General features: G+C 49.3%; 1 protein-coding gene across 1 annotated transcript in view; it reads right to left on the minus strand.

Moving 5' to 3' along the window:
• Positions 1 to 25091, minus strand: part of LOC120396362 (maestro heat-like repeat-containing protein family member 1) — a 393738-nt gene that overhangs the window by 217420 nt on the left and 151227 nt on the right. The window contains exon 16 of the mRNA XM_039521143.1: positions 13534 to 13680. The gene's annotated coding sequence lies outside the window, so the exon portion shown is untranslated. The remainder of the gene's footprint in view (positions 1 to 13533; positions 13681 to 25091) is intronic.

The raw sequence follows: 25091 nt of genomic DNA on the forward strand, positions 1-25091 counted from the left end.
ACTGGAGGCTGAGCATTCTCAACAGATGGCCAAAACACAGCACTAGTCACGACAGGAGATCATTCTGGTGGAGATCTCTGTCAGCGCAGTATTCCAGCCCCACCTCTTTGTGAGGGCTTCCTACAATGACAGCTGGAGAACAGCCCCACCCTCCTCAGGAAAAAGAGCAGCAGAGAGAAATGGAACAAGAGAAGAGAAAAGACAAGAGGCAGGGAGGAAAAGAGAAGCAAAAATGGACAAATTCCAAATGCCTCAGTGAATCATAGATCTCAAGGCCAGAAAGATCCACTCTGACCCTCTAGTCTGTATAACGTTGGCCATAGAACTCCCTGCCAAATAATTCCTGTTTGAATTAGAGCACATCTTTTAGAAAAACAGCCAATCTTGATTTTAAAAATGCTAATTGTGGAGGATCCATTACAACTCTGGGTTAATTGCTCCAAACCCTGACTGTTCAAAATATTCACCTTATTCCAGTCTGAATTTGTCTAGCTTCAATTCGCAGCCATTGGATCTTATTATATCTTTGTCTGCTCAAGTGAAGAGCCCATTAGCAAATATTTGTTCCCTTATGCTCATCTGTTAACCTTCTCTTTATTAAGCTAAATAGATTGCGCTCCTTGAACCTATCTTTATAAGGCATGTTTTCTAATCCTTTAATCATTCTTGTGGCTCTTCTCTCAACCTTCTCAAATTTATCAGCATCTGTCTCAAATTGTGGATACCAGAACTGGACACAATATTCCAGTAGTGGTAACCCCAGTGTCCAGTACAGAGATATAGAACTTCTCTACTTTTATCTGTGATTCTGCTAGGTATGGGTCCAAAGATCGCATTTGCCCTTTTGGCCAAAGTGTCTCAGTGGGAGCTCATAGTCAGCTTGTTGCCGGCCCAAAGGGCCCGAGGTGGCAGCAGGGGTTTGTTGCCCGGTGTGCGTAGCACTAATTGACACACCAGGGTGGAGAAGCAAAAGCAAGTTTATTTGAGCCCAAATAAGGTGCCAAGGAGAAATAGCAATTTTAAATCCTGCACACCCGCGCGCAGCTGGGTTCCCAGCATTTATATTCCCCTTGTTTGTGTAAGCCTTTTGTTTGGTTTTCCCCTCACCCCTCCCTTCCCAACAGCAGTTACTTTAAACATTACATTTTAGCGTGTTAGAAAAGTTTTTATTCGCAAGCTTATTTATGGCCTTTACAGCACAAACGCATACAGACTTTTTCCCCCCCTCTCCCCCTCCTTCCCGCCGCTTTTGCTGTTTTAAACTCCTGCATTTGCAAGCTGAGACAGCTGACAGTTACACATTTTGCTTGCAGTCTGTTAGCATTTTAGGCTGGTTAAAGTTTACAGCATGGAAGACCTCTGTTTTACTTAGGCCTGCAGTTACAATTTTGGTTTACTTAGGCCTAGTGACACCAACAATTCCCCCCTTTGAGAATATTTAACAAACTTTTGGCGAGTTTTTTTAAACTTTAAAGACAAAAAGCAATGAAGCAAGCTTTGCAAAAATATTTACAACTGCTTTTTTGAGCTTAGTTACCCCCAACCCAAGAATGAATGCATGGACAAAAGAGTGGAATGTTTATTTAACAACTAAGGGATTGGGGCACTGACTATAAATCAGGTAGGTATACCAAGTGGTTTAATTTTCCAGATGTCTCGGTGAATAATTTAGTTTCATATGCATGCTTTCCATGGACCCAGCAGGATTTGGTATGTGGGAGCCCACACCCACCCTAACCGGTTTATATGCTTGGAAGGAGCACTGTGAATGTTCACACTTTCATTCACAAAGTGTTTAAGTATGTTTTCATGACCACAGATTAGATGGTACTCCTGATGTGTCTGTAAGGGCAGTGGGCCAAGTCTGGTGCTCAAGATTACTCGAAATCCTGAATTTCTAAACATACTAGATTTAACTGCAATGCCTTTCCAGCCTTAGTGATATTTAATACCATTTCTGTCAGTAACTTTTGGGTTATAGAACTAAGGGTGGAAATGACATGTAACTTACCAACTTTAGCCTGTACTTAAGATAGCTGAGTTTTAAGAATAAGGCTAGTAGCCTTTTCTAGTTGGCCCAATTTTTTATTATATTTTTGGCTTTTAAGATATTGGCCCTAGCCCACAGGGATTTGCTTAATTTTTTTTTTCAGAGGAAATAACCCAGGCCCTCTGTTGTGCTAATTTAATGGCAGCCCCTTGTGAGCAATCTGGTTATGTAGAAGTGATTTGAAAACTGGATAAGGGCAATGTTATTTAAAATCCAATTAGGGAGGGCAATACATACTGAAGGATTTATTCAAAACACAGGGCGCAGCCTGTAGAATAAACCCCAAAATTTAATTAATACCACATTTTTAAGCATGGGTTCCACAAATTTTTTTCTGCCAGTGTGTAATTTTTTGTTTTTTTACCAAGGTTAGTTTTTAATGTCCTTTTAGTCAGGAATTCCTGGACTTTGGCAATGTTAGTGGAGTGAGTGTTTTGTTTTTTTTAAACAATTGTGGTTTAGCATTCTACAGGGGAGAGGTTGCCAGCACATATTACCCTGTAATGGCTTGCTTTTTCTAGAAAAGTTTAAAGGCACAGTTGGTCTGTCAGTGGACAAGGGAGAGGTTGCTAGTACGTTACCTTGTCCTTTTTCCCTGCTGTCCAGAAGCACAGTAGAACTAGAAGAAATAATAGGCTAATTATCAGTAGGAAAATTTTTCTGAGGTGGAGGGGTTTTTTTGCAGTGAGAATTCTGGGTTTAAGCAGTCAGTTTTTGGCACTTTACAGTGGTGTTGGTAGTCAGCAGGACTTGGAAAGGGCCTGTCCAGAGTGGAGCCAAGGCAGTCTTTTGTTGATGGATTTTTATGTAGACCCAGTCTTCTGGTTCCAACGAGTGGCAGGGTTGCACAGGATTCTTTGGTAGTGCTTTTTTCACCTGTGTATAAAAAGACTTAACACATTTTATTAGTGCCTGACAATACTTAAGCATTATGTTATTTATCAAATGAATGTCCATCTGAGCTAGGGTTAGTGGGGGTGCAGCTGGTAGTTGCATTGGGCGTCCTGTTAAAATTTTATGCGGGCTGAGTCCAGTCTTTTGATTGGGAATGGCTCTCATACTCATTAGTGCCAAAGGAAGGGCATCTGGCCACTTTAAGTTTGTTTTAGCACAAATTTTGGCCAGTTTATTTTTAAAAAAATTCTGTTCTGGCGTTCCACTGTCCCAGCAGACTATGGGGGGTGAGGGCAGTGAAGGTTGTGTTGGATCTGCAAAGCTGCACATAACTCCTTTACAATCTGTCCAGTAAAATTAGTTTCATGATTACTGTTGATACTTACAGGGATGCCAAAACGTGGTACAAAACCTTTAAGCAAAATTTTACAACAGTCCTGGCATTTGCTTTCCTGCAGGGAAGAGCTTTAACCCAATTGGTAAATACATTAACTAAAACTAATACATATTTATAACTACAACATTTAGACATTTGAATAAAATTAATCTGAATATTTACAAAAGGTCCCCAAGGAGGGGGTGGGCTGCCCGGTGCACACCAATCTTGTTTAACTGCAGCAACCATCCCCCCCCTTTTCTTGGTAGTCAGCCAAGTCTTAGCTGTGAGCAGTGTTCTTAACGGGGCCAGCGCCTTATTCTTAGACTGAGCATGTTAGCTATTTTTTTTTCAGTTAACTCGTTTTTTTTTTTATTTTGGCTTCTTTAACCTATAAAGAAAACTTTTACTTATACACCTTTTTTCATACCATGAACACATAAACATTGCTGTTATACAGTAGATTAGTCTTATTATTTAATGTATGCCACATATACCCTTTTACTAAAATAACCTTATTACAGAACTTTGGAACAACAAACCAGGATAAGCACACCCACTTTGAGAAGTTTACTTAATATAACCTCTAGTCCAATAGCTTTCCACAATCCCCAGCCCTTGCTTTTAAAGACTGTTAGTATGCAAATTTTAATAACAATTTTCAATTAAAAGATTTGGCCAATGAAGTTTTTTTTTCTTACTTAGGAAAATGTATTAGACTTTAGTATATCACATTTTTTGGATATATCCAAACACTTTGTATTTTAAGTGGAACAAAACAAGTATCTGCATTTTAATTTAACACTGCCACTTGATTTTAAATCAGACCATCCCATAAAAATATTAAAGACAACAATTCTGGCCACGAGACAAACACCACAAGACAGAACATAGAACACAAAACATAATTGTTACTTTGTCAGTAAATGCATGATATGTTGAATGCTGTTCAGCTGGCATTAGTTTTCTTTGATTATCTGAAAGACAAAAACAGAGGTCTATTCCTTCTGGGCAGTTAATTATTACTTAAAATATACAAATACTTTTGTTAATTTGGGGCAAAACAGGAGAATTACCCCATATTTTCTTTGCCTGAATTTATTTACAAACATTTTAAAGACACCAAAAACTTTTTTTAGCATTTTTACAAAGTTCAACTGCTGTTCCCTTCAGCAACTACAGAGTTAACTTTTCACCTTCCCTTAAAAATCACCTGCTTTTTCCTTAAATTACTTGCTTGCCTTTTAACAGCCACTTACCAATTCAAATCACCATTTCAAATATCCTTTTTAGTATTTGAAATCCTTATGCTTATACTCACTTACTTTTTTCATCCACTACACCCCCAAAAGTTTCCAACCTGTTCTCCAATCTCTCTGTCTGTTGCCTGCCCGCCTGGGCCCGATTCTGCTTTTTTCGCTGAATCGTCCCTATTCTGGCACAAACTTGTTCCACTACCAGTTTAGCTAGGAGGGTGGACTTTTTAACTAGCCCCCACCCTTCTGGTCTTTTCCCTAAAACATTTTTACTTACAAGACTACCCGAGTCCTTCCTAGTAAGGCTTGCCACCTGGGCAAAAAAAAAAATACATGGCCATTAGGTAAAGGCCATTTACTTAACACATAATCCAAACCCCTTTAGGGGGTCTACCCAGAGACCCACCCATTCGTCTGCTGACACTTAAACAGAAAAGAAAATTACACAGAGAGCAGAGAAAATTACAGTCTAAGCCAGATTTTTCCTACTTCTATTACATTGTCCGTCACAGGGGGCGGGACAGAAAGATCTCAATACAACCTTAGAGCTTCATCGCACACATGGCTTCCACCCTGAGGAATTATGAACGAGAAGTTTAGTTCCACCCACACACCTAACGCCCAAATGAACAGAGCAGAAAAACAACAGTAACCGGTTAAACAGAACAGAACCAGAACCAGATAGTATTTTCTTATTCTATTAAGGCTCACCTTTAATCATGCAATTCTTAACATATAACACCAACAGTACCAAACAAAGCAAACATAAAATAATAAGGGTAAAATAGATAGATGGTGTAAATTCTGCAGGGCTCCCCCATTCTCAATTGCTCACCAAACTGTGACAAATTTCTGTTACCAATTTATCCCTCATGTCAGGTGATCAGACTGACACTGCATATAATTAAATTTTAAAGCTTCATTAAAAATAATAAAACAACAACAATGGAGAGTGTTGGGAACGCTCCCACATCACTCAGGAAAAATATGAATGCCCCAAGCCTTAAGCCACTTTAATACTCACACACGTTTCACTGGAAAGTTAAGCTTTGCAAATGTAATTTCAGTTCTGTAACTTGTATTGCCTTTGGTTTGCCTCTGTCTCTATTTTCCACAACCAGCTGGGGCTGAAAGCAGTTTTTCTTTGCACTTAGCATAGTTTGTGCTGGTTCTTGACCTTGAACACAAAACAACTTTCCCTTTATCTCTGGGACAAGCTGAATTTCAAATTAACCCGTTCCTAGTCAAATTGCTCACACTGTGTCAGAGGCTTTTCTTTATGATTAAAAGCTCCTCTGAGATATATGATCTTATCTAGATTGAAGGTACCTTTTAATGGGCATTGTTTAGATGGATTTTCACGCGTGTGAAGATTCCAATTCTCTAAATACCTGCAGGTTTCAGGACCATAATGTACGTACATGTAATATGCTGGGGTACCCTTAGTGGGTGAGGTAGAATTTTTAGACTGTCCCTCCCCCATTTTCCACTTACACACACAGAGAGGGTGCCCTGTCCGCACTAGCGGCTCATAAACTAAGGATCTCTCCCTACAGGACACTCACACAGGATAGACTAACGGGGATGACCATGACTTTCCTACACCTCCCTTCAGCAAAGAGCGTCGGCTAGTCTCTGGGAGACGGCGCCGCTTACTCTGATTGCATCCAGTGAGATGATCAGACTGTCAGTAGCCCACACGGAAAGGAAGGGGGGGAGGGAAGATGGGTTCACACACTCCTAGACCCAGGCAGCTTCCTCGCCGGATGATGCCAGGCCGAGTCAGCCCACCGTGGGTCGGATCTCCTAGAGATCCACTAGTTACCGGGCTTGCGTCTGATCATGAGCATTTGCTTCACAGGGTATTCTGGGCGTCTTCCAGTAACAGCCACTCCCACTGGTATACACACACACACACACACACCAAGACCATTATTTCCTATTACCACGATGCATTTTATTTTGCTGCACAGTCAATAAATTCAGATGGCATGAGCCCAACAGAGACAGACATTCCCACGGACAGTCCTCCTCCCAGTGCAGCTCCGGGGCATATGATGGGGGATTTTTTACAAGAGCTCTCTATACAAACAGCTTCAGAAGCTACCCATTCACTGACAAAACAGAAGTAATTGAAGGACCGTGTTGTAATTAAGTGATCCTTCTGGTGGCCACCTTTCCTGGTCCTCTAACTGATACTGAGGCCAGTCTACTGTACAAAATCTTTTCAGTTTACTTTTAGCCAATGGATCTGATTCAAACACTTTCCAATTCGTCAGAATGCATTTTAAGGGTGTACACCATGCCCTAACTATACTCTGTCCCTGTCCCATACCCTAGGGAGACACTGGGCGTCCCCAGGTCTTAACAGGAAAAAAAAAGGTTCATAGCACTGGACTGTTCCTACCTTATCCACAAGACCGGTTCCTCACCATCGCCTGCAACAGCTTCTCCACTATCTGAGTGTGTTGCACCGTTGTGTCCTTCAAGGTCGGCCTGACGCATCTCTGCCGAGGCCCCCGGTAAAGGCACCGGTGCGCGCTGGGCGTCGGCTGTGACAATCGTCCACCGGCCATTGGAGGAGTCCGGGCAAGGCACAATTTTGCCTCGAGCCCACCCAGGGACGCCTAAACTGTTGCCGGCCCAAAGGGCCAGAGGTGGCAGCAGGGGTTCGTTGCCCGGTGTGCGTAGCACTAATTGACACACCAGGGTGGAGAAGCAAAAGCAAGTTTATTTGAGCCCAAATAAGGTGCCAGGGAGAATAGCATTCTCAAATCCTGCACACCCGCGCGCAGGCGGGGTCCCAGCATTTATACCCCCCTTGTTTGTGTAAGCCTTTTGTTTGGTTTTCCCCCTCACCCCTCCCTTCCCAACAGCAGTTACTTTAAACATTACATCTCAGCGTGTTAGAAAAGTTCCCATTCGCAAGCTTATCTATGGCCTTCACAGCACAAACGCATACAGATTTTCCTCCCCCCTCTCCCCCTCCTCCCCGCCGCTTTTGCTGTTTCAAACTCCTGCATCTGCAAGCTGAGACAGCTGACAGTTACACATTTTGCTTGCAGTCTGTTAGCATCTTAGGCTGGTTAAAGTTCACAGCATGGAAGACCTCTGGTTCACTCAGGCCTGCAGTCACAATTTTGGTTTACTTAGGCCTAGTGACACCAACAAGCTGATTATCTACCATGACTCCAAGTCTTTTTCAGGGTCACTAGTTCCCAGGATAGAATCCCCCTCTTGTACACATAGCCTATATTTTTTTTCCTAAAGGGAAACTTTACATTTGGAAATACTAAAATTTATATTATTTGCTTGTGCTCAGGTAACAAAGCAATCCAGATGGCTCTATATGAGTGACATATCCTCTTCATTATTTACCACTCCCCCAATCTTTCTGTCATTGGCAGATTTTACAGTGATGATTGTATATTTGTTTCCAAGTCACTGATCAAAATGTTAGTGTACATCCAAGAACCGATCCCTGCAGGACCCTACTAGAAAGGCACCCATTCGACAATGATTCCTTATTTACAATTACGTTTTGAGACCTAGTAGGTAGCCAGTAACTAAGGGGCAGAGTTCTAGGTGGGACATTTTTCTACCAACTTACCTTCTGTTTTACGAGCCTAGAGCTCGGCTGGCAACATATGGATCAGACTGAAAAGGTTCCAGCCCTCACTGAGAATCTTACCTTCTACACAGGGAATGTCTGCTTTCTACAAAATCAACACAGAAAGGAGAACACCCCCGAATAAGCTCCTCCTTAGCACTCAGATGCGTGACCACAAATCCTCTCTTAGTCCTCTAGGAGAGACAGTGAGAAGGAGGCTTCCTGCAGCAAGGCTACAGGGGTCTCCGAGGTTCCTCTACCCTTCATGCCTGTCCTGCCTGGCTAAAGTTAAGGGTGCTGTGTGAGGTCACAACCTCCTCACCTCTTTTGCCCAATAGGCTAAGTTCCTGCCAAAAGCCCTTGTGAAGTCACTGCCACACCCACCTCTGCCTTCCAGGGCTGACGTCTGCCCTGGGTCAGCCTGGTGGAATGTTTGAGCTGCTCTCCAGATCACCCCACATGCTCATTATTGATTCTGGGGGGAGCAAGCAGGTTACCCAGAGTCTGTTACTCACCCCACACTGAGTTTTTCATAGATTCATAGATTGTGAGGCCATTAGATCACCTAATTAGGTCTCTATTTCACAAACCACGATATTTCACACCCTTATCCCCATATTAAGCCCAATAGCTTGTGTTTCACTAAAACACACCTTCCAGAAAGACAGCCAGGTGCTATGTGAGGCCATCAGGAAACAGAGAATCCACCTCTTCCCTTGGTAATTTGTTCCACTGGTTAATCTCCCTCCCTCCTAAATTAGGACTGGGTATTTGCTGTATTCAAATGTGTTTTGTTTGAATGGGCTGCCTTGTCTTCATCATTATTTACCACAACACCAATCCTTGTGCCACCTGCAGATGTTACCAGCTGTGATGTGATATTGACTTCCAGATCGTTGGTGTAAATACTGAAGACACTTAGTGGCTGAGAGCCTGTTCACCCCCCAGGCACCACGCATCCACTCCCCCCTGTAGAACAGGAAAAGGGCATCCAGCCCTACTCTCATATGGGGTCAAAAACATGATTAGCGGCAGGATTACCTGCGCCACCTCAGCCCCACATGCTAAGGATTTTCAGAAGATACTGCTAATCTCAGATAAGCAAAACAGCTAAGATGAGGTCAGCATGGGTGAATTTACTGAGCAGACAGGTTCTAAGAGAAGTGGAAATTTCTCCCCTGCTCTAGTGAGATTCCCATAGAAAAAGTATCTGATGGTGGGGGTGAGGGTAATGCAAGCCTTCAGCCCCTTGAATGGCAGGAATCAGACTCTGGGAGTTAAGGGGCGTCTCTGTCCTGGTGGAGGGAGCAGTGATGGAGAGCAGAAAGGGCACTGGTATAATTGTATGAAAGACAATGACCTCTACCTGTGAAGGTGGCTGAAGCTTCTTGCGGGCAATAGAGTCCAGGATCTTTATACATGTCCTTTGGGGATGCTTTTCCTAGGAATAAAACCAACACAGCACAATGAGAACAATGTCTCAGTCTCAGGGCTGGGATCCAGGGATAAGGGATGCCCTCAGCCAGGCTGTGTACTAGGAACCTGATCTTTGTCCCAAACGCCACAATCGCCCAGATGAGAGAGTGGTTCCTACCTCCGTGAGGAGTGTGTGGTTTTCCATCTAAGCATCACTGAGAGCCAACTCTTCCCGGTTTGACAGGATGAGGTCATTACTCCCCAAGCTGGGCCAGCTGCAGACTGCATTGATGTAGGAGATAGAGACAGATCCCAGAGCCTGGAAGACAGAGAGGGGAGGAAGCCCCTGCTCATTTCCCATTCAGAGACCCCATTGAAGAAGGGCCAAGAAGGGAGGGAAGAATGAAGGGCAGGAAGTGAAGCTACCTCTGTGGGGAAGGCACTAGAGTAGACTCCAATCCAGTTCCCAGATCCACCCCACGTTTGTACGTGTGGCCTCGGAGAGGTCAATTTATTGCCTTCATTCCCTATCTGTAAAATGGGGCTAGTAGTGTCCTCCCCTGCCCAGGAGGTGAGGGGAGGACAGTCCCATTATCTGCATGGGGCTTGGACACTCTGGGCATGGATTGTGCCAGAGTGAGGGAAGGGACTCAGAGTTTGTTCCACTACAGCCGGGGCGGAGGATGGGATCAGGAGGTCAAGGAAGGGGGATGGGGCAGGAACTGCTGCCACACACGGAGCTTAGGAATTCGGTCAGTGCCAAGGGCTCAGTACCTCCCCTCAACAAATAGTTTCCCTACTGAAAGACTGGCCCCTCCTGTCATTGGCAGTCTGCATGCTATTGACGTCTTTCCTAGTGTCCTCTAGGTGCCCCCTTAGTTCTTCTTGAATGTGGTCAATTCATTGAACCAGGTCACTAGCCAGGAAGTTCGGAGAGGCCACTGGTAGTGTAGGATGAAATCAGGGAGAAATCTATAGTTAGCAAAAAAAAAAAAAGTGTCCTTGGCTTTGTGGTTTGCAAATTTGGAGCTGATCTGACCTCTCCGCTGAAGGTACACAGTCACGGGGGGGTGAAGCGTGCTGTCTTCATCAGTTGATCTATGATAGTCAGTTCCACTATGTGGCCATTTGATTCAGGGAGTTCTGCAATGAAATCCATTTGCACTGGCTGCCCATGGCTGGGGCAAAGACATGAGATGCCAAGGTATTTGAGATTAGAAGAAGGTTTCTAAGCATTAGAGGAGTGAAGTTCTGAAACAGCCTTCCAAGGGGAGCAGTGGGGGCAAAAGATATATCTGGCTTCAAGACTAAGCTTGATAAGTTTATGGAGGGGATGGTATGATGGGATAGCCTAATTTTGGCAATTAATTGATCTTTGATTATTAGCAGGTAAATATGCCCAATGGTCTGTGATGGGATGTTAGATGGGATGGGATCTGAGTTACTACAGAGAATTCTTTCCTGGGTGCTGGCTGGTGAGTCTTGCCCACATGCTCAGGGTTTAACTGATCGCCATATTTGGGGTTGGGAAGGAATTTTCCTCCAGGGCAGATTGGCAGAGGCCCTGGAGGTTTTCCCCTTCCTCAGCAGCGTGGGGCACAGGCCACTTGCTGGAGGATTCTCTGCACCTTGAGCTCTTTAACCACGATTTGAGGACTTCAGTAACTCAAACATAGGTTAGGAGTTTGTTACAGGAGTGGGTGGGTGATAGATTGTGGCCTGCATTGTGCAGGAGGTCAGACTAGATTACCATAATTGTCCCTTCTGACTTTGTCTATGACTTCTATGAATTCTGTGAAAGGAACTCAGCAGAGAAGGAGGGGCTGGAGGGGGTTTCAGTTGGGAGCTGGCTGGGGACGGGAAGTGAGGGCAGATGGGGTTGTCTGGCTCACTGGGCCCCCGGATGGACCCGGCTGAGGGGTCCCATTCTCTGTACCTACAAGCTCTGTTTTAGACCGTGTTCCTGTCATCTAATAAACCTCTGTTTTAGTGACTGGCTAATAGTCAAGTCTGACTGCGAAGTGGGGGTGCATGCAGAACCCTCTGGCTTCCCCAGGACCCCGCCAGGGCAGACTCGCTGTGGGAAGCACACGGAGGAGCTTATGCTGAATGCTCCAATCTCAGACCCAGGAAGATGAAGCCGTGTAAGCTTCTCGCCCTGAAGACAGTCTGCTCCAGGGGAGAGGAGGCTCCCCAAAGTCCTGACTGGGTTTGTGGGGAGCAGTTCCAGAGTATGAGTGATGTGTCCTCTTCATTATTTACCACTCCCCCAAGCTTTCTGTCATTGGAAGATTTTACAGTGATGACTGTGTATTTGCTTACATGTCACTGATCAAAATGTTAGTGTACATCCAAGAATCAATCCCTGCAGGACCCTACTAGAAAGACACCCACTCGACAATGATTCCTTATTTACAATTACGTTTTGAGACCTAGTAGGTAGCCAGTTACTAAGGGGTGGAGTCCGAGGTGGGACATTTTTCTGCCAACTTACCTTCTGTTTTACGAGCCTAGAGCTCGGCTGGCAACATATGGATCAAACAGGTTCCAGCCCTCACTGAGAATCTTACCTTCTACGCAGGGAATGTCTGCTTTCTACAAAATCAACATAGAAAGGAGAACACTCCCAAATAAGCTCCTCCTTAGTACTCAGGTGTGTGACCACAAATCCTCTCTTAGTCCTCTAGGAGAGACCGTGAGAAGCAGGCTTTCTGCAGCAAGGCTACAGGGGTCTCCGAGGTTCCCCCTACCCTGCATCCCTGTCCTGCCTGCCTGAGGTTAAGGGTGCTGTGTGAGGTCACAGCCTCCTCACCACCTTTGCCCAATAGGCTAAGTTCCTGCCAAAGGCCCTTGTGAAGTCACTGCCACACCCACCTCTGCTTTGCAGGGCTGATGTCTGCTCTCTTGGGTGAAAGCTTCACCCACCAGCACGAGGCTTCTCAAAAAAGCAGATCTCACCAGTGGGTCCTGGGCTCGCAGGCAGGAGGGGGAGAGAACAATGAGGAAACAGCCACAGGCAATAGAGAGCTGAGACACAAGGCTACAGGACGAGTCTCTACAAGGGAGCTGCTGTCCTAGGCTGGATTGTTCTCACGGCCTAAGGGAAAGGACCTGGCTTGCCGAGTGGAACATCTTTGCATTCCCTAGGGGACCATCTCTGGAGATAGATGCAAGGAATGGGCTGATTTCCAGAGGTGCTGAGCACTTGCAGTTCCCAGAGCCGTCAATGGGCCCTGGGGCTGCTCAGCTCCCCTGACAATCAGGTCGTAATTGTCTGATCTGGGACAGGAATCTGCTGCTCTCTGGAGCTGGATGGGCTCTCCCTACCAAGGCGTCCGTTCTCCAAGGAGAACATTCAGTTCAACCAAACTAGCATCCCCTCTCCTTTTCGCTGGGACGCGCATCTGGGCATTGTAACCAGCGTAGGACTGAACGTCGGCCTCAAACTTCCCATGGCAAGAAAACAACCTAGAGTTATCTCAAAAATCCCCCTTCAGCACCAGAGCCTGTCAACCAGGCTAGGGGCCTGAATCCCTCCCTGCGCCTTTTGTGCCCAGCTACACCATCGACTGCAGCGTGTGGGGAAACAGGCCCTAAATCTTTATCTTCTGATCCCTGAGTGCGGCACAAGCCTAGAGGTACCAAACAGGGTACAGTCGTCTCTGGGACAAGAGCACCAAGTGATGCTCAGCTACACTCTAACAAGGCCCAGATGGGAGTCCTTCCATTAGCTTCCATGGGCCTGGAATCAGAGAAGAAGCTAATCGAGATGGGGGAGTCACAGAGAATGGTGCTGTTCCCATGTCTCCGGTCCCTCCTGGGGCAAAGGGCCAGCCCTCTGAGCTGAGTTTATGCAAAGACATAGCTCTGTGCTGCTGTGCACAGCCTGGGTAGGTGCTGCGTGGGCAGTCAGGGGAGGGCTCTGACTTACGTGTGGGCTCAGAAAATAGTGTTGTCACATGGGAGACAGGATCTTGCAGTCTGTGCTCTCTAGGATGAGATCCATGGGGCCTGAGTGGACCACGTGCCCATAGGTGAGGAGCAGGAGGCTTCTCAGCTGCTTGATGGAAGCTGGCTCCTGAGAATTGCAAAGGAAAGAGTGAGGAGGCAGGATGGCCTCCAGCTGCTCCTAACTCACAAATGGGGTCAGGGGACGATTTTTCACCCAGCCGGTTTAGCAACCAAAGGCTACTCTGCTGAGCTGAATTGCCTGGACTCCGAGGCCCTTCCCAGCTCCCCAGGATTGGGTGGTTGAGGTGACCCAGCAGCCGAAGGGGACACACTAGCAGCTGCTTTAATTCAGCCTAGCTCCAGAGATGTCACTGGGATTACAGTGGATTGCACAGGCCCAGAAAGTTACTGGGAAGGTGGTGGTGGTGGTGTTGGGGGGAGGGGGGAATGTCAGACACGCCAGCCCTGGTGAGTCTGCCAGGAAGGTCTGTGGGAAGACCAAGGGTCTGTTCTGCTGAGAAATGTGTCAGCTGGAGCTGATGGTATGGCAGTGTCTTTTGGGCCCTCTCTGAGCCTTGTTTATGGGGCTGGTGGAGCATGTCTGAGCTCCCCAGGAGATACCCTGGAGAGCTTATACAACAGGACCCACCTTCCTCCCTGGATCCACCCCATTGTGCTGTGATTGCAGCTCCATGGAGGAGTAAGGAAAGGGCTCCCTCCACGGAGGCTGAGTCACTGGTTGGAAATTCAGCTCTTCACTGAACAGGCTTCTGGGAACCAGAGTCCTCCCTGGCAGGACCCATTACTTGCAAATGCTGGTGAAGGGATGGATGAAAGAGCAGAGATGCTAGGTGGGACCATACCTCCAGAGAGCCACCGGCAGAAGGCTGGAGCTGCACCCTGCTGACGAACTCCTCCCAGTGCTCCAGGATGGCAAAAATCTCACCTAAGTGTTGCCTAGCACACAGCCCAAGCGCTAGGGCGAATCTCTGGACGTTGGGAATGCTGAGCAATACGCCAAGGGGCCAGGATGGGCTCTCAAAGTCATCACCATGGGCATGGGTATAAGGAAGATCTTTTCAATCCACTGGACCTTGTCCAAGGCAGAACATACACATGTAGCATCAGGGGATTGACAAGGAATGAGGGATCTCTTGACCGTGGAGGAGCAAAGACCTCACCTCTTTCCTCTTCTTCTCGGAAATCAACCATCTCCACCAGAAGCCATAGCTGGGGCTTGATTCTCTCTGCTGGAAAAACCATCAGCACGGTGCCCCAGCACTTGGAGAGGAAGCTCTGCGAAAAAGACACCGTCAAGCTGGATGCGTTGGGCAAGGCCTGGCATGCACAGAGCCCACTGGGTATAGAGTTCTCTGCTTCACTGGCCCCAAGCAGCCCCTGGGTAGCGACTGCTGTTCTGAACTAGGCACTGATCCCCAATTCCTTCCAGGACACCGACCTTGTCACTGGGCAGCTTATCACTGTGGGCAGCTGGCGCCTGATACTAGCGATGAACCAGCGCAGCCAGGTATGGTCCGAGATGAAGAAGAGAAGCTCTTCCAGGAACTGCCAGGGAAAGAAGAGCCAGTTAGAACTGAGAGGGGCCAAGAAACTGGTCCTCTCAATAGCTCCAGCCAGGGACCCACCACAGCTGCGAGGGAAGGGGAGAGGAAGAGGGAGCGTGTACTGTCACCCCCCGCACGTCTCTCCTAATGCTTGTGAATCCTTATGAGCTGCCCCTGGTGCTTCTCCAATTGTATCTGCTGGGCTCAGCCCCTTCCTCTGTCCCACAATGCAGTGCTGCTGAGCAGTAACGTAGCTAGTGGGATGTATCAGAAGCAGCTGCTTCTCCTCCCCACATTTTAAAAAAAGTGGTGCCTCACGGGCTCCCCTCTGAACGGCCTGCCCGGCTTCTGCCCCGCCCCCGCTGATCAGCTGTGTCTCCCAGCAGGAGGAATATAGCTGATCGCGGGGCGGAAGCGGCACCTGCCGGCCAGCACTGCCAGCAAAACGGCCAAAGGAGCCGTGGGGCGGGCGGCTGCGGCAGGCCGGCGTGGAAGCAGCTCGCTCGGACCGCGCCTGGCGGGGCTCGCTGCCTTCTTCCCCCACCCCCCAAGAGGTAGGGCCAGTGCTGAGCTGGGCTGGTGCTGCACGTGGCGAGCCCGTCCCAGGCTCTCCTGGTCCCGGGGGCAGCTCCAGCCCCCTCTGCACAGAGAGCCCCGGGGACTCCAGCCAACTCCCATCCCCAGTAAACCCTCCCCAAGCTCCATACCCCGTGTACCCCTCCCATGTACCCCGTGCCCCTGCCTTTCCCTCCCCTTCACCTCCCCTCGTACCTCCGTCCTCTGCCAGCCTCCCTGTACAGCCATGGTGGGGGGCAGCATGGCCGGGGGGGCGCACAGCGTGGCCGCAGTGTGGCCGGAGGAGCCAGCCGAGGGGGCATGGCATGGCTGGAGGAGCCGGGGGCGTGGCCGGAGGAGGAGCCAAGAGGGGGCGCCTTTTTATGTTTGCTTGCTCCCCCTGCTGTTAAAACCTGGCTATGCCACTGCTGCTGAGGAGCCTCTTAATCCTGCCTCAGCGTGGGCAGGCTGGATTAGAAGTTCCTTCCCAGCCCTCCATTTCTCTGACCCTTACCTGCAGCAGCTGCTGCTCCCACTCCCTCTGGCAGAAGCAGGTCTTGTGATCTGGAAGAGATGGGCAGGTCAGTTTCCTTTGTGTTTAGACCCTTCTACTGGGGAGCAGCCTACAACACGACTGTTGTTTGGCAGGGGGTGGGGAGGAGCTGCCAACTCACGGGCCCCGAGCGGACCCATGGCTCTTTGCAAATCGCTGATGGACAACAATGCTCCTCAGACCCAGAGCCCTTCATGTGAAACACCCAGGAGTTCTGCTTGCCAAGATCCTTCCCCAGGGTGTGAGGGGTCAGATGAAGGTTAGATATGGTCCTGGAAAGGATCCTTCCTGTCTCGGCACAGGGGGCTGGGCTCGATGAACCAAGGGATATGATTCTGACGTGATCCTCTCTGATTCCAAGGTCACATCATCATATTATGCTGGATTCAGAGGGAGGCCCTGGCCTCTCCCTCTCTGAGCCCAGCACCACAGTGTCCCCTCCCTTTGCTCCTGCAAGGGGAGACACTCCCTCCTCACCTTCTGGGTAGAGGAGCATGTGCGTCATGTAGTTATCCCAGAATAGGCCCGACCCGGCCTGGAACATGCTGATCAGCTGGAAGGGGAGGAACATGGCTGCCCTTCTGACCTGCACCATCATATACGAAGATGCAGCGAGCACCTGGCGGACAAAGAGGCAGAGGTGGCTGTAGCCCTCCCTTGCAAGGCAGCGTGAGAAGGGAGCTCCCTACGGGTGCAGGGGGAGAGCTCAGTGATGGAGGGAAGGAGACAGCAGGGAGGTGGAGCTGACAACCAGGACAGGATTGAGATGGATATTTCAGTTGATCAGGGACACTCCATGGACCAGCTATTGGCTCCTTCCATCCTCTCACTCCTGGGCTGGCTCTAGCTCAGATGAAAGGAGACAGGATTATCTAGAGGCCGTCAGGCAGCTGCTGGGTCAGATCCTTGGCCTAGGTCACAGCAGCACAAGGGGAGCTTGAAGCAGCCCGAAAGAGGCAGCTGGGCATAAAGGGAATCCCCAGCTGCCCCTTGGTAAGGGAGGATGCTGGAGGCCAGGGGGCAGGAGGGGGCCTGCACAAGAGTCCCTAAGGGCTCATTCCAGCTGGCTTATATTGGAGCCATCCAAGGGCTGCACTAACTTGTGCTGGGGGACCTGGTCCAGCCCCAGGATCAGGGGAGCCAGGAAGGCGGCTGGCTCAGAGGGCTCGCTGGTTCTGTTAAATGCCGAGAGGTGCTGGGTCGATGTGCAATGAACAAGAGGAATGTGACGAGCCAGCTGCTCTGGGGGCTGTGGGGAGAAGAGCCACCACGCATTGCATGCCAGCTCCAGGAGTGGCCCCTTCCCACTGAGGCTAAGGAAACCTCCTGGCTGTGGGTTACTCACCAGCAGCCGAGCCAGCACTCCTGGGGTAGAGTGGCCCTGTGGCTTGACCAACACCCTGTGAACAGAAATGGGGGACATCCCATCGGGCTCTGGAGGGATCTTTTGCATTTGTCTCTGAGCTCTACCTGTGCCCTTGACGGCTGGCTGTGTCCTTGCAGTGAGATGGAAGCAGAGCCAAGAGCTGATCCCCATCCCCACCCCGACCTGCGGGCAGACGCCTCTCGCTACAGGATTAAGAGCGGGTGGATAAGATACTGGGATTCACCTCTGTTCTTCTTGCCGCACCTCCTGGCCAAGGGCAGCCTGCCTTCCTCCTGCATCGCCTTTACCACCCTAACCAACATCTGCAGGAGGAGAGGCAGGGCTGGTCCATGGGCTGCTGGGCTCAGCTGAAGCAGCAGCCCAGGCCATAAAACCTGCAGAGCACAGAAAAAGCCATCTCAGTACAGAAATATCCTCTTCCTGCATCAGCTCTCTCTTTCCTACATTAAACAGGACCCCTGGCCTTGCCACCGCCAGCCAGACCTCTCTACCCAGCCTGAACCATGCAGTGATCCCCGCTCCCTTCACACCTGTCAGTGTCTGCCTCCAGCACCAAATCACGTGACACATGACTGACCCCCACCCCGCCGCCTTTTGTTGAGTGTAGCATCATCATTGGCAGCACAGTATTTCCTAACTCCAGGCCCACTTGGAAAGGCCGTGTTCTCACGGTGTGAACGTAATACACCAGCTTGATCAATAAAGAGGAGACTAGGAAACCAATCCTATCAAGTGAAGCCATAACAGGCGCTCAGGGAGGTTTGAGCTCTGACCTTCACATCCCCACACAGACCTGTGCCACTTGAACCACAGACGCAATGGCTGTCTGCTGTGTGGACAGGAGAGGGACTTAACACACACTATGCCAGAGGGTTACACAACTCTTTGCTAGCCAGTATAGAAGAGTGGAGATCAGGAACCCCCGGAGATCTATCCCCACCTGTAGTAACTAAAGCACATATATTTGGCATGCTCAATCTGAAAGACAGCATAGCAGAGTGCACAATACTTGGGTCTGCCTTGTTAGAAATGTGGCTTCTAGTCTCAGCTCAGCCTGGAGTGACCTTGCGCAATGTTGCTGTTCAGTGTGGGGAGGGGACTGGCTAATACTTGACTGCTCAGGCTTGGGTTCTGAGGCCTGGGTCAGTAATCAGGTCTGTGCCATGTGTGGAAACATAAGCAATAGTCAGCAGAGATGAGATGTGGATGTGGTGTCTCCCAGCTCAGTGGACTCTCCCTTGGGCACCAGGGTAGTGTGGGTGAAAGGCAGGAAATCCTGGGCTAGGGTTGGCATTTGCAAAACAAGAATGTGATGGGCTGTATAGACCCCACCCTGGAACAGCCAGGAAAAGTTAACAGAGGGACCGACAAAGAGGGACTGAGCTATGGAAGCTACAGAACCAGCATGACTGACCACAGGGGATGCTAGAGCGGAAGAGCCCCTGTGACACCAAACCCTGGCATGCAGGGGCACTCAGCCGGTGAGTGGTCCCTGTTCCAAAAAACCAGGTCAGGCTCGGATCCGGGGTCCATTTTCCCCAACCCCAGGATGTTCTGGAGCAGGGAGGCTCAGATAAATAAGTCTGGCTGGGGCCTGTCTCATCGAAAAGCTCAGACCCACAGAGGCCTGTGTCTAATGGAGAGGGGCAGGGTCACTTACATTGGCCATTCTGGGGGAGTCACCCAGGCACTGCAGGGTGCTGGAGCAGAGCTGGTGGACCTCCAGCTCCATGGTGCGCCTCCTGTCTGCTTCCTCCTGAGGGTGAGAAATAAGGGAGACACCAGGGAGATTAAGATTCAGTGGAGATCTCCGTGCCACGGTAACTCTAGTGGGCATGGCAGGGGGTGAAAATGGGGCTTGAAGGGAAAAGGCGCAACCCTGGCTGTGACTGTGCCATAACCAGCCCAGGGTCTGTGTGGAGCCAGGTCTAGGCTCCTCCCCTCTGCCTGGGGAAAACTAGATCCATCATGGCTTAGTCTCCTGTAGGGTGGATGAGCACATTTGGGCGAGAGAAGGAGGAAGCCAGGGGTCCTGCCCTCCCAGCCTGAGGGACAGAGCCCAGATGGCAGCTGGGAGAGGGAGCAGAGAAAATGGGCTGGGAGGAAAAAACACTGTCATCTATTTGTCATCATCTTCCATCAGTAGATGGAGGGCGCCATCCCCAGTTCCATCTGCTTCCCAAGCCCTATTTGCTGCCCATCGCCTGCCCCTCCCCATCTGCAGCTGCCCCTCCTTCCCTATCCCTTGATGTTCTGTCCCATTCACAGACTCCCATCGCTAAGGTCTCTGCGGATTTTTACCGTGCTGTCGAGGATCAGGGTGCACTGACGCACCAAGAAGTGAATTAAAGGTCTTGATGCAGATTTCTCCAAGAGCCCATACGCCCCCGTTGTCCGTATAAAAGAAGCAAGGGCTTCTCTGACCTGCCAGACCCAGACAGAAACAGAAATGATTTGCACACAGTGTGGAGGGACCTTGTCCCCTCCCAGTCCAGGCTGGGATCCTTTCTCAGCGGGGTGTTTGGGGAAATGCTGCTAGGCAGCCCAGAGATGGGAATGCAGCCGGAGCCCTGCTGGGATTCTTTCCCCCACCTTCTGCCCTACACTATGGAGCACTGATGGGTCATGGGTTTCAATGCACAGGGTCCCAGCAGGCTCTGCACTGGCAGGCAGACATTCGCTAGCTTTGGCCGCATTGGCCATGGTTCCAGACTCACCTGTATGCTTGTGCTCTGCAGGATTGGCCCCAGGGCTATGAACAGCTTCTCTGTATGGTGTGTCATTTAGGAAACTGTAAGAGACACAGACACACGGCTCGGCAGGGCTGATGTAAAACTGGGGTGTGCAGGGACCTGAGATCTCAGGAACCTTAGAGCAACCTCAATGTCCCTACATGACCCTGCCGGCAGGTTACCCCCATGGGTAACCATCTGCATCTGCCCACGCTTGCAGTTCCAGCAGTGATTGTCCTCTCTCATTGCCGCAGCATCGGCTGAGGGGCTGCAGGACTTGGATTATCTACTGCAGACAGGTACAAATGACCCCAATGAGGCCCAGTTCTAAGCACTGTTCATTGCACAAAAGGCCATAACACATCTAAAGACGAGGCCTGGTACCTCTGTACCATCTGTGCCATGGGCACTTCCCCAGTGTGCTGTGGATTTCCCGCTCTCTCCTCACTCACTCTGCTCTTCCTTGGCTTTTCCTCGTCCTCACTGATTGGGGCGAGCTGTCCCCTGGGTGAGCCAGAGGCCTTTCGCTTGGTGCCTAAAATGAACAGAAGGAAACTAAGTTTGCACTTAAACAAAGTAAGCAGTCACGGGATTAGAGGGAGGGTCCCCTCATGGACTGTAGCTGGTTAAAAGGCAGGAAACGGTAAGAATACATTTTCAGTTTTCACAATGAGGTAAATAGTGGGGTCCCCAAAGATCTGTACTGGGGCCTTTGCTGTTCAGGGGTAAAACAGTGAGGTGGCAAAATCTGTGGATGATACAAAATTACTCACCATTCAGTCTCAAGCAGACTGCAAAGAGTTCCAAAGAGATCTCACTAAACTGGTGACTGGGCAACAAAATGGCAGATGAAATTCAGTGTTGATGAGTGCAAAGTAACGCACATTGGAAAACATAATCCCACATACAAAATGACGGGGTCTAAATTAGCTGTTACCACTCAAGAACGAGATCTTGGAGTCACTGTGGATAGTTCTCCGTAAACATCCACTCAATGTGCAGCGGCAGCCAAAAGAGCTAACAGAATGTTGGTAATCGTTAGCAAAGGGGTAGATAATGAGACAGAAAATATCATATTGCCTGTATATAAATCCATGGTATATTAGAAATGGAAAAGATACAGAGAAGGGCAACAAAAATGATTAGCGGGATGGAGCAGATTCCATATGAGGAGAGATTAAAAAGACTGGGACTGTTCAGCCTAGACAAGGGACAACTAAGGGGAGGCATGATAGAGGTCTATAAAATCATGATGGTGTGGAGAAAATGACTAGGGAAGTGTTATTTACCCCGACATAACACATGAACCAGGGGTCAGCCAATGAAATTAATAGGCAGTGGGTTTAAAACAAACAAAGGGAAGTATTTCTTCACACAATGCACAATCAACCTGTGGAACTCATTGCCAGGGGATGCTGTGAAGTCCAAAAGTATAATTGGGTTTGAAAAGAACTAGATAAATTCAAGGAGGATAGGCCCATTCATGGCTATTAGCCAAGATGGTCAGGGATGCAATCCCATGCTCTGGGTGTCCCTAAACCTCTGACGGCCAGAAGTTGGAACTGGATGACAAGGGATGGACCCCTTGATAATTGCTCTGTTCTGTTCATTCCTCTGAAGCACCTGGCATTGGCCACTGTCAGAAGACAGGTACCGGGCTAGATGGACCATTGGTCTGACCCAGCATGGCTGTTCTTATGAAGAGCCTCTGGGGAGCTGAGCTGGTAGAGGGAGCTGCCTGGTGGGTCAGTTCCCCCTTTACTGGCACCCGGGCTGCCCAGTGGTGAATCCAGTGCTGCCCTATGGCAGCAGGGCTTTAGCCCAGTGTGGGATGACACGGAGGCTCGTGGAGCGCAGGGCAGTGGCTTATGTGCATGTGCAGAGCAGGGCACAGAGCCTGGGTGGAGTCTCTTCTTGCCCTCTCAGCACTGGGGTTTTGCTGTCACTGTGGCTGCTTTCCCCCCCTTTATTCCTGGCACTCAGTACTGGGCATGGGCCTACCTGGATTAGGAGGTTCAGCACAGAAAGTGCTGCAGTGGCTGCCCACTCCTGCAGCCAGGGTTTGTGGTCCCGGGTCTTGTTTTCGGGCCTCCTTCTTCTCCTCTGTGTCTGTGGATACAGGCAGAGGGTGGGGTAATTTCCCGCAATCGTGGTCACTAATAGAATTCCCTGGGGGCGACAGGGACATACAACTGTGTGGGAACTGTCTGCACCTTATGGAACCCCTGGCGAGGGATTTCCACCAATCACTGCCCGGACAGTGTCATGTTACTTAACCCTGAGATTGGGCATTTCCTCTTCCACTCCCTTTACAAACATTACCCACACCTTCCAGACCCCAGTGAAGATTGTGAGTCTTGTTAGCCCCATTATGAAGCTAGGAAAACTGAGGCACTGAATGATCCTTTGTGCACTGGGATGGAACTTCCTGATGGGACAGAAATAGAAATGTGGTGATTTGTCACAGCAAAAGGCTGTTGATTCCTACCTGAGACAGAAGAGTCAGTGGGACCTGGCTGGATGGAGTCCGGATTTGTCCTGTCCCTTCGGAAAGGTGTCCGTCCTGTAATTCAGAAGGGCAGTGGTGGGGTGAGGTGTTATGTGACAGATTCTATGTAAGGGCAATAGGAATCAGAGGGGAACGGGGGTAAACCTGTATCGTGGGGGCCTCTTCTGGGCACAGTTCCTACTCGCCAATAGTCTGAGTCAGTCTTTGGCAGAGACGGTCCAAAAGCCCCATATTGACTCCTAAGACAAGAGGCAATGTAAACAGATCACAGGAGTTTCTCTTCTACTGCACAGACCTCAGAACATTCACACCTCACTCTTAGGAGGCCAAGCTAGCGCTCTGGTGCCCAGTGCTCTGCATTGCCAGGTGGAATGAGACCCAGGCTCAATTCTCTGGGCTGGTCTGCAGCTCCCAAGAGGACTGGAATTGCTCCAAGTGGGGGGACCTCCATTTACATGGGGAGGCTCTCTGCTTGACTAGGGGCTTTGAAGGGGATTCCACTGGGTTCCCCACAGCCAGCAGGACGTAACTCATGAGCTGGAGAACCCCAAGGAGCCAGAGACATTGCGAGGCGAGGCTGGAGGTAGATGCACAGAGCTGCAGCACTGAAATGTGGGATCCCCCTTCCTTGGGGATCAAACCTTTGCGGTACCTCTCCTCTTCCTTGGGATTCAGCAAGGCGGCTCTATCCCCTAGAGCATTTGGTTCCATGAGGTATTTGAGTTTAGGAGGTATGTTCTGACCAAGAAGTTACCTATTCTGGCCCACCTCACTGCACAGCCCCAAACCAGCAGTGCCTGAGACAGCATCTGAGCATGACTCACAAAGCCATTTGTAACATACATATGAAAATTGTGGGCATCTCAGTCATGAAAAATGCATTGGCCTCTGTTTTCAGGAAAGGAATGTGTGTGGCTCAGTAGCACCCACACTTCCAGCCCCAGCCGTGGTTGCTAGACACACAGTCACACACTTACAGATCACAATGATCATTTGCACAAGCAGTCACTGGAACTGCTTGGATAATTGCTGCAACCGTGCACACAAGTTAGTAAGCAGTTGTGGGCATCCTTCTGAATTTTGAGGCTGATGAGACATTTACTCTCATAACAACAATTGGGATTCTCTAATCGAGCACCCAGCATTAATATACCACTGTTCACCCAGAAGGATCCCACGGGAATTATACAGTTTGCACAAGCTAGAACTAAACATTATGTTAGTTTAGGTGTCATTATATAACACCTGCATCTGTAATTTTCACTCCATGCATCTGAAGACGTGTTTTCTTACCCACAAAAGCTTATGCCTAAATCAATCTGTTAGTCTTTAAGGTGCCACCGGACTCCTTGTTGTTTTTGTGGATACAGACTAACACGGCTACCCCCTGATACTAAACATTATGTTGATTCTGTAAAAGACATTGCAGATGAACAGCAACTTTGGTCTTGGAAAGGAATTCTGGCTGTGTATCACGCAGCTTTCTACCTACCTGGACCAGGAGACTCTGTGTCAGGTGGCTTGTCATCTCTGGCTGACACTGCAGTCTCTTGCACTGCTGTGTCTGTCAACAGAAGAGAAGGGTTAAATTGCTCCATTAAAGGTCTCTGGTTGAACTCCCAGGGGAATGAGCTGAATGATAGTGCTGAGGGGAGGGGAGTTTTCTGTACCCAAAGCAGCAGGTTCCAGTCCTCTTGGGACACTTCAGTGAACCTGATTTCACTGCGTAACAAATACAGTCACACCTGGGTCACCAAAGAACTTTCGCAGTTACTGACAACACCTGTGTGACCCAGAAAGGAGCGATTCTCTAAACAGAGGCAAAGCCACCCCAGCTCTCCTTCTCACTGGCACAGGTTGGTGCCAACAATCACAGCCCCCGACTCCCCACAGTGCGCGATGGGGTCTCAGCAGTGCAGGGGGTGGGGACTAGCTTGCAGCAAACACAGCTTGGAGGATTTAGAAATCTAGCGTGTGCAGTTCCTAGGGAGGGAGAACTGCAGGGAGATGGAGACTCCAAGAGCCCTCCTCATTCAGGCAGTGCAGACCACAAGGCCTTTAGAAAAGTCGAATGCCGGGCACAAGCAGAACCTCAGTAATGGGAAGGAGGGGGACTGACACACTAGAGGGCGTTGGCAAAGGGCAGGTAGAGCCTATAGGGAGCGCCCTACCAAATTTACAGTCCGTTCTGATCAATTTCATGGCCGTAGGATTTGAAAATCAATTTCAGGGTTTCA

Source organism: Mauremys reevesii, linkage group 2 (genome assembly GCF_016161935.1).
Source record: "Mauremys reevesii isolate NIE-2019 linkage group 2, ASM1616193v1, whole genome shotgun sequence".
In the NCBI taxonomy this organism is placed as follows: domain Eukaryota; kingdom Metazoa; phylum Chordata; order Testudines; family Geoemydidae; genus Mauremys; species Mauremys reevesii.